At 34.8% G+C, this 11,149-nt stretch overlaps 1 long non-coding RNA gene across 1 annotated transcript; it reads right to left on the reverse strand.

Annotated features, from left to right (window-relative positions):
- Nucleotides 1-7,849: 7,849 nt before the first annotated feature.
- Nucleotides 7,850-10,662, reverse strand: LOC148964985 (uncharacterized). Its single transcript, XR_016150761.1, has 4 exons — nt 10,363-10,662; nt 9,217-9,286; nt 8,940-9,105; nt 7,850-8,255 (listed from the first exon to the last, which is right to left on the reverse strand). It is a non-coding gene; the product is annotated as an uncharacterized LOC148964985 (long non-coding RNA).
- Nucleotides 10,663-11,149: the final 487 nt, after the last annotated feature.

Raw genomic sequence — 11,149 nt, forward strand, 5'->3', positions numbered from 1 at the left:
AAAGAAACTAAATTAACGACATAAGCTTAATTTAAAATGTCTTAGGAACTAGGATATTTAGAGGTGGATGAACGCAATTGAAAGGTGGATAAATGCACTTTGGAGGTGGGTAAACGCAATTCCCGAATATTGGGAGGTGCGTAAACGGCATTTGCGCATTTAGCCTTCACTACATCCCTGGGTGTATGACATCACAGTACTGATTCGAAAGCATGCAGTGTACTTTGATCACCTTGACGAAGCACTGGGGAGACCGGGGGCAATTGTAACAGGGGGCAATTGTACCACACTCAATTCCTCCAATCAGAAACAAGCTAGAGTGATGACACTTAATCTGTACATGCCCAATAGGATTCTCTCTCTATCTGTGGAAAAGAAGCGTGACATTTTCAACTTTAGCAGAAGTTATTAACGACAAACTGATTTTGAGGTGTGAAAGTTATTTTTTGGATGTACAGTATTTTTCTTCTGCTGTCTAAAGTTTAGATGTCTGTCAATTTAAACTTGTATACATTTTATCCCTAGGTTATTGATTAAAAACGAACATAAACAACACTGTAACACTGTGTTACAGTTGCCCCCGAGCCACAAGGCCCATTGTAATAAGCTTGTTTGTGTGTGTTGACATACTTTTCTGTTAAAAAAATGAACATATTTCACTAAATTCTATTGTAAAACTTCATTTTAAAAGGGTGTATTAAAATAAATGTTTGTTCCAGTATTAACAAATCATCAATTAGCATTTTTTATATAAAATAATGTGTGTTTTATATGTGCTTGACAAAGTGGGAATATTATATAAACTCTTAAAATTAACAGCAGTAAAGTGATTACTTTGAGGTAGGCTTTTATTTGAGATAAAGTGGGTTAATAGGAGTTATTTCTCAGTGTTACAATTGCCCCCACACTGCATTTAATTGAATATTTTAGTCTTGTTCTTATAAGTAAAAATATATAAATTGTATTATTAATTAGTGCACATATATATGTTTCTTGTATCAAAAGATGACTAGTCTATCTCAAGTAGTTTGTGAGTTATTAAGGAAAATGTAAAATACGTTACAATTGCCCCGGGTCTCCCCTACAGACGATTGGTTTATGACATCACAGTCCTGATTCGAAAGCATACAGTATGATCTTGAAGCAGCACTGTACAGAGTACAGACGATTGGTGTATGACATCACAGTACTGATTCAAAAGCAAACAGTATGATCTTGAAGCAGCACTGTACAGAGTACATACGATTGGTGTATGACATCACAGTACTGATTTGAAAGCATACGTATGATCTTGAAGCAGCACTGTACAGAGTACACACGATTGGTGTATGACATCACAGTACTGATTCGAAAGCAAACAGTATGATCTTGAAGCAGCACTGTACAGAGTACAGACGATTGGTGTATGACATCACAGTACTGTTTCGAAAGCATGTATGATCTAGAAGCAGCCGAACAACCAATACTTATGAAAGTAATTGGATCAAACATAAAAAAATAAGTATTCCTAACTTTTCAACGTTTACTTAACATATGTGTGTAACAAAAAAATATAAGCTACTAGGTGCACTTAAATGTATGCATAAATAAAATAATAAAAAAACATAATGCATGTCAACTACTACAATAATTGCATCAAAATTAAGTAAATCGATTATATCAGTTTAAGTAACTGTATGAGCCACGTGATATAGGCTATGCAATTTCCCGTGATGCCTATCCAGACAAAAAAAATATGAAACACATGTGAAGACGTTGAGAAGCGGTAAGCTTAATTTTTGTACTTAGGCCTACACATGATCATTTATTGCATTTTTGGTCAAGAAATTTACTTTTAACTGAATTTCAGAATTGCTACAAATTTTGCATCAACAATTAGAAACGTTTCTTACGAATGCAAACATTTGTAGTCTACATGTTAACGAATGAAATAAGTGTTTTGCACGCGAGTAGCTATATATTGTGTTTTTTCAAAATATATGACCATGATGTTGGCTCGTATATGCATTAATGGTGTGTTTACACCGAACGCGAATTTAATTGCGATAGCAGAGTACATTCATAGTCAATGCAAAGACACGAAGACGCATCATTCGCGCCGGGCGTCGCAAATTGGGTGACTCGTTTGCCGCGAACGTCTTTCTCAGTAGAAAATTTTGAACTTGAGCGGGCTGCAGAAGATTCAAGCGTCTAACTAGACTTGACGTGTTTGACGCGTTCGGTGTGACCAATTCGGACTGCGCTCTCTCTCCCCCACGGATAGATTATAGGCCTACTTTATTAGCGAGTTGTTTTTGGATAAAACTAATGTACTTTGCATACTTACAAATTCCCATGTTCTCTATCTCTATTGTCTATAGGCCTACATGGATCGCGGGAAAGGGGGCCTTGGGCGCGGGTTAGCCTACTTTTGGTAACGTTAACATACAAATATTAATTTCGAAAGCACATTGCCTACAGCTCCGTGTGTGCACCATTTATCATTAAATAATGGCAATCTTGATTCTAGCACAATATTATTCCTAAATGACAGCATTAATTCAGTAAATTAAACCTTCAAAATTATTATCAAAATAAGTAAATACCCTTTAAACAAAACTTAAGCTTCAAATAAAGATTGTAGATCTTTACTGTTTTCCAGTAGTTACTGCTAAAATGTTTTTGAAGAGATTCGTTCATAACCTCTGGAGGAAAGTCATTAATTAACTTCTGTTTTGTTTAAATTAATAGATATTATTTAATAGACTATTTTTTTTATATTTATAGGTATTTAATAATGGACTAATTTGTTGCATTTAATTGTTTTTTTTTTATTGGTTTTTGAAAAAAATAATATATATATATATATATATATATATATATATATAGACACACACACACACACACACACACACACACACACACACACACACACACACACACACACACACACACACACACACACACTAAGATTGTTTAATATTTTTAAAAGAAGTCTCTTCTGCCCACCAAGCCTTCATTTCTTTGATCCAAGAAAAACTGTAATATTGTGACTATATTATTATTATTATTATTTTAACAACTATTTTCTATTTGAATATATTTTAAGATGCAATTTAAATAAATAATAAAGTGAAATGCTTTATTGTGTGTGATTTGCATGTTATTTATTTTAAGACATGTAAGCTGAAGATCTAAACTAAGTTAAAATGGTTGGTTCAACTGATTTAATTGTCTTATTTTATATATATAAATGAGCTTAAATTTTAAGTTAACAGAACTAAGATTTATTTTGATCTCACATGGCCTGCACTGTGTTGGATTTACTTAAAAGATATGCACATTTTTTGATACAAAAATGGTGCATATATATTTTAAGTAAATCCAACTCATCATTTTTTAGAGTGTGGACAATATGAAACTAAAACGACATAAGCTTAATTTAAAATGTCTTAGGAACTACTGGATATTTAGAGGTGGATAAACGTAATTGAAAGGTGGATAAACGCACTTTGGAGGTGCAAACGCAATTCCCGAATATTGGGAGGTGGGTAAATGGCATTTACGTGCATTTAGCCTCCACTACATCCCTGGGTATGACATCACAGTACTGATTCGAAAATATACAGTGATCAACTAGAAGCAGCACTATACAGAGTACAGACGATTGGTGTATGACATCACAGTACTGATTCGAAAGCATACAGCAGACAGTGATCGACAGCACTGTACAGAGTACAGACGATTGGTGTATGCAGAGGTGTAGTTGAAGAGGTGGGTAAACTATAAATTCTGGTGGACCAAGACATGGTCACCAGGTAAGGTGGGCCACTGCCTACCGGTGTATGTGTGTCTCCTGATGACATTGCTATATAGGGAGGGCTCGACATTAAGCCTTTTCATATGCTAAGTAAATCTGCCTTTCACTTGTCCGAGTAAAAAAGTTGCTTGTTCGGATTTTTTAAAAATTTGACTTATTCTTAAAAAATATTCTCATCATTGATATATCAGCTTTGATATTTAAATCACCATATTGTAATTTCTGCACCTTTAAAGGGCACCCCCATCCCCCAATATTATTAAATGTATGCTTCATATTTCATTTTAAATTCCTAAATTTGATCAATAAATTCAATTATTTCTAATAATAAGACACCATAGGGCTGTTACTCTAGGGGTTGATCAAATTAAATCATTTACACTGAAAAATTACAATTGCATGAAATAATGTTATGAAATTGATTTTAATTTACATATAAGAAAGAATGATGCTACTTTTAAACATTTAACACTAAACCGCCAGTAGGTGGTGGCAGGCGACCGTCTTAATGAGTGAAAAAGTTCGCCTTAGGTTTAACAACCTATACTAAATTAACTAAATTAAAGAAACTAAATTAACGACATAAGCTTAATTTAAAATGTCTTAGGAACTAGGATATTTAGAGGTGGATAAACGCAATTGAAAGGTGGATAAACGCACTTTGGAGGTGGGTAAACGCAATTCCCGAATATTGGGAGGTGCGTAAACGGCATTTGCGCATTTAGCCTTCACTACATCCCTGGGTGTATGACATCACAGTACTGATTCGAAAGCATGCAGTGTACTTTGATCACCTTGACGAAGCACTGGGGAGACCGGGGGCAATTGTAACAGGGGGCAATTGTACCACACTCAATTCCTCCAATCAGAAACAAGCTAGAGTGATGACACTTAATCTGTACATGCCCAATAGGATTCTCTCTCTATCTGTGGAAAAGAAGCGTGACATTTTCAACTTTAGCAGAAGTTATTAACGACAAACTGATTTTGAGGTGTGAAAGTTATTTTTTGGATGTACAGTATTTTTCTTCTGCTGTCTAAAGTTTAGATGTCTGTCAATTTAAACTTGTATACATTTTATCCCTAGGTTATTGATTAAAAACGAACATAAACAACACTGTAACACTGTGTTACAGTTGCCCCCGAGCCACAAGGCCCATTGTAATAAGCTTGTTTGTGTGTGTTGACATACTTTTCTGTTAAAAAAATGAACATATTTCACTAAATTCTATTGTAAAACTTCATTTTAAAAGGGTGTATTAAAATAAATGTTTGTTCCAGTATTAACAAATCATCAATTAGCATTTTTTATATAAAATAATGTGTGTTTTATATGTGCTTGACAAAGTGGGAATATTATATAAACTCTTAAAATTAACAGCAGTAAAGTGATTACTTTGAGGTAGGCTTTTATTTGAGATAAAGTGGGTTAATAGGAGTTATTTCTCAGTGTTACAATTGCCCCCACACTGCATTTAATTGAATATTTTAGTCTTGTTCTTATAAGTAAAAATATATAAATTGTATTATTAATTAGTGCACATATATATGTTTCTTGTATCAAAAGATGACTAGTCTATCTCAAGTAGTTTGTGAGTTATTAAGGAAAATGTAAAATACGTTACAATTGCCCCGGGTCTCCCCTACAGACGATTGGTTTATGACATCACAGTCCTGATTCGAAAGCATACACTGTAAAAAATTTCCTGTAGAATTTACAGGAATTTACTGGCAAAAAAGTTGCCAATAAAATCCTGTAAAAATGTTGGAAATTGCTGTAAAATTGATTACAGTGTAATACTGTAAAGCAATTTACAGTTGATTGTTGTATATTAAATTTATAGGTATACAGTAATTTATAGGGTTTTTTACAGTAACATTGAATTAAACCTGTATTTTATTTTACAGCAATATTTTGTAATTCCACTAAAGTACAGTATTTACCTGGCAATAAAGTTGCCAATAAAATCCTGTAAAATACCCCCAAAATTCAAGTAGATGCTGTAATAGTTTAAAAATACATTTAAAATACATTTAAAAAGCTGAAAAGAATCATTTTAACAGTGAACTGTACTCTATTATTTACCATTATATTGATGTAGATGCATTAAAATAAACATTTAAAAAAACAAACACAAAGTCAAAGCTGTTGTAGAAAAATATTTATTAAAATAATCAGCAAATTACTACAAGACTGGTAACAACAATTTTACTTTTTCAAGTACAGAAAATCTTTTCAAAATCAGTCACAAAATAACTACAAATAAGGCTTAACACCAAGATACTGGGTTCAATAAAAGTTAAAGGGATAGTTCATCCAAAAATGAAAATTCTGTCATCATTTACTCACCCTCAAGTTGTTCCAAATCTGTATGAGTTTCTTTCTTTGTTGAACACAAAAGATGATATCTTAAAGAATTTTGGTAACCAGACAACTGAAAGTAAATGGCTACCACCAACTGTTTGATTACCAACATTCTTCAAAATATCTAAGTTCAGCAGAAGACAGAAACTCATACAGGTTTTTAACAACATGGGGGTGAGGAAATGGTGAATGATTTTCCATTTTTGGGTGATAGTTCACTTTGAAATTAATTTTTGATATGTTTTATCTTACCTCAAGGGGATCCAAGATGTAGGTGTCTTTGTTTCCACAGTAGTTTCAATTTTGACATTTTTTGGTCAAACCGTTGTTGTCTGTCAGTCATACACTGGAGGCTAAGGGGGTCCACCAAAGAGCAGCACAGAAGTCCAAATTAAACATGATTTAATGACTCGTACATGTAAGTACACATTGATGGCCTAAGACACGAAACGAGCGGTTTATGTGAGAAAACGAACAGGATTTATATCATTTTTACCTCTTGTAATCATAGCCATGACAAAATGATCTGCCGGCACGGGCGCTTCGGTCTGCGCATGCGCTGGAAGTGATCGCTTGCGCGCCTACGTCACTCTTTGTTTATACCATAGACAGTAAAAGAAATGGACAGAGCGATCTCATTGGAACTCCATTGAGACGATTGAAGCCGTTTTTGGCAATTTGTTAGCACTTCCGTCCCTGACGCGCAGACTCAAACAGAGCTTGACGACGTAGATGTGACGAGAGCAAACCGTCTGTCATCTAGTGCAGTGGCATGTGAAATCTGAATCATTCCCTTCCGATACATGCAGAGGCGGAGAGTATGAATAGGAGCTGTCCATGAGCGAGGAGCAGGAGACACTTTTGCTAGGTATTCTGATTAATTATTTTGTCTTTTTGCCTCCTATTTTGCCTTACTATTTCTTTTCTTCCTTGTAGGCCAGAACGAGACTTCCTTAGATTTCCACGACGCATGCGCGAGAATTGCGATCTAAGCTGGTGTAAGCAGATCGCAAATCTCGCGCATGCGTCGTGGAAATCTAAGGAATTCTCGTTCTGGCCTACAAGGAAGAAAAGAAATAGTCGAATAAACTCGTTATTTTTGTTTGTTTTTTCGCACAAAAAGTATTCACGTCGCTTGATAAACATATAGTTGAGCCACGGTAGTCACTTGGCATATTTAAACATTTTCTTCATTGACTTTCTGGGCCGTCAAGAGGCAGTCCCTTAGGAGCCAATGTGGTAGTTATACAGCTCTCAAATTTAATCAAAAATATCTTCATTTGTGTTCCGAAGACGAACGAAGGTCTTACGGGGTTGGTACAGCATGGGGGTGAGTAATTAATGACTTAATTTTCATTTTTGGGTGAACTAACCCTTTAAAGACGATTTCGGTATATCTAAATATGTTTAGTAAAAGGTAAAACTTCCGAAATCTCCGTGTAAATATTGAATGACGTCACACGCAAGCGATCACTTCCGGCGTAACATTGAACTGATTCAGTTCGGTTCAGTTGGACATTGAACAACTGATTCAGGTCACTTGGACGTCACTGTGATTACACGAGGTAAAAACGATACAAATACTGTTCGTTTTCTCACAAAAACCGCTCGTTTCGGGTCTTAGGCCATCAATGTTTACTTACATTTACGAGTCATTAAATCATGTTTAATTTGGACTTCTCTGTGCATGCTATTTGGTGGACCCCCTTAGCCTCCAGTGTATGACTGATAGACAACAACGGTTTGACTGAAAAATGTCAAAATTGAAAATACTGTGGAAACAAAGACACTTACATCTTGGATGCCCTTGAGGTAAGATCAAACATATCAAAAATTAATTTCAAAGTGAACTATCCCTTTAAGCTCAAACAACAGAATGTCAAAATTGTTAACTCACATCTTACATTTTGTACTTTTTTACATTTTGTGTAATTATAGACATCTCAGTTTTTTGTTTTATATATACATTTGACAACTCACATGCTTAACCACTCAAGGTCCACAGGGTAGCCTAATGAGAAGAGTAGGATTGACTGTGTTGTGCCTCTTCTCTGAGGTCTTTCCACTTTCATTGATGTTCTTGGTAAACATCTGCTCAAAAATCAGTGAGAAAAATACAAGCAGAAGCTTTAGGATCATGTGCAGACTTATGAAAATATACCACTTTACAATAAGCATTATTTGCACTACTAAAAAGGATTTGTTCACCACAAAATGACATTTCTGTAATTAATTACTCGTTAATCTGTCACTACTGCCCTTCATTCATTTTCAGGAACACACATTAAGATGTGTTTGATGAAATCAGAGAGGTATCTGAACCACACATAGACCACAACGTCATTACAACGTCCGGGGCCCAGAAAGGTAGTGAAAACCTCATTAAAGTAGTCCATGTAACTTCAGTGGATCACCCTCAATGTTATGAAGTGATGAGAATACTTTTTGTTCTAACGTAGAACCTGGAAGCGATGCACTGTTTACTACAGCGTCAGAGATTGATACAGAAGAGAAGAGATTTTGTGGTTGATCCAGTGTAGTCACATGGTATATTTTAACATTGTCTTAACTGCTTTTCTGGACCTTGGAAGTTGCAATGATTTTGTGGCCTATGTGTGGTTCAGAAACACTGTAAGATTTCATCAAAAATATCTTAATTTGTGTTCCGAAAATGAACGAAGGCCAGTAGTTAATTAATGACAGGTGAACTAACATTAATTTTTAGATGAACTAATCCTTTAACATATACAAATTTATATTTCAGTAATCTGTTACCTTTGAACAAATTCAAGTGTGCAGGATGCCTCGTGCTGGTACACCAGATTAAAGTTGTAGTAAGTTGCAAACAAAGCAGCAAATTCAGCCATGAAATTGGGGTGTTGATTCAGAACCACTTGACCCTCAATACTCAGCATCCACTGGGTTGCAGTGAGAATTTCACCTAAAAATAAAACAAATGAAGAGAAAAAAGAAAACAGTTTATAAAAATGTATGCTAAAATACAACAGGCAAAATGTATTAAGTAATTTAAAGATTCTGGAACGTACATTACCTAAGACAATCAGTCTCAGAGAGTCTGGAAGTGTAGAACTTTTTTCCACTTCAGCTGCTGTTGCTGACATCTACAATAAAAAATAAAAGGGAAAAAAAATGTAATGTAATTAAGTGCAGTATATGCAGTAAATGCAGTACAGAGAGATTTCCCAGCCCTCATCAATATGGCATTTTAAAATGCCTAATTAAGTAATTCAGAGTTGTACATGCATGTGAAATGACGGTATCCAATCTTGCAAATCAGTGTTGTGTCTGGTCAAATCTAGCACCTTTACAAGACTTCTGATAACCTGTATGGTCTCTATAAATGAAACTTAAAAGCTGCACATTTTTAAATGCACGTGAAAAGTCAGGTAACGTTACACCACAGGTAAAACAGCAGTTTAGAACATTAATGTGACCTACAATGATATTGCTATCATATTGATAATTTACAGTGATACATTTCTCATTTAGATTTAGGTTCAAGTTATATAAGAAAACGATAAATATGGGAACTTTGAACAGAAAATAAAATTAACTTTCAAATATTTTGCCAGTCATTTTGAATTTAGTTATGACGCAGGGATTTGTTAAACACTGGGTTTACTTGCTCTCAATAATAAATCCAAACTAGTGAAATAAATGATTTAAATAGCAGCATCATGCAACGATGTTAAAATCATATTCTAATGTTTTTCATCAGCAAAGCTAACTGCACGTGCGGATTTACGTTCCTTCTCAAGAGCACTTCAGTATGCCTTGTTTTCCAAACTGCAAAATGTGCAAATGCTCGAAAAAATACTCTCTGGAGAGCATGACGAACAGGCATAGGCCTGTTATCATTGCGCGCTGCAAATTGATTTGCGTTAAATAGTTATGATGCAGGCCTTTATTAAACACTGGTTTTACATGCTCTCATACGAAAATCGAAATCAAACGAAATCAAAACTGGTAAAATAAATGAGAAAATAGCAGCATCCAACGATGTTAATATAGCCTATTCCAATGTTTTCGTCAAGAAAGCTAACTCTCACCAAGACTTCAGTGGATCCGATCTGTCGTCTTGCAAACTGCAATGCTCTAAAATACTCTCTTGAGAGCAAATTCAAATAAAACTGTAACAAACTGCAGCATTCGTCCATAACATTTAAGATAGTTTTACCTTGTGCTTGTAAGTTCAGATCGCCTCACCACTGAGCGCGCGCCGTCGCGATTGCCTCGCCTGAAACAAGAAATTTAAAATTAAAGACACATTGCTTTACTAAATAAACGTAACGTTTCGATGGAAAATATAGGAATCAAACACTTTTACATCACACTAAATGTCCTGATAACACGCAGTTGTTAACAAGTCGATCAATAATTGCATGATATAATGACATGCCAATGTTATGAATTCTGTTCAAAATATGAATCGCTCATTAAGTAATACATTAGATTGTAAATATTTATGGACGTAAATTTAAGTTAACTTACTAAAAATTGAGTAAATAGTGCCTTTTATCTTCAACTCGATCCTGCCCTGCTCCAGTCCACCAGTCCAGATTTCAAATGTAATCAGCCCGCGCAATCCCATAATGCCACGTCACAGTAAATTGTTGTAAAACGTATGAACTACAGTGAAAACACCTCTTACCTGTAAATCAATTTACAGTTGACAGGGAAATATACAGTAAACAACTGTAATACTCCTTTTGACCCATAATGCATTGCGAATTACAGTAATAACTTGTAAAATGATAAAACAATAAATTTCTGTAGAATTTTGCTGTAGAATCTACAGCAATTTTTTACAGTGTACAGTATGATCTTGAAGCAGCACTGTACAGAGTACAGACGATTGGTGTATGACATCACAGTACTGATTCAAAAGCAAACAGTATGATCTTGAAGCAGCACTGTACAGAGTACATACGATTGGTGTATGACATCACAGTACTGATTTGAAA

Source organism: Pimephales promelas, chromosome 25, assembly GCF_988280905.1.
Source record: "Pimephales promelas chromosome 25, fPimPro1.hap1.1, whole genome shotgun sequence".
Lineage (NCBI taxonomy): Eukaryota > Metazoa > Chordata > Actinopteri > Cypriniformes > Leuciscidae > Pimephales > Pimephales promelas.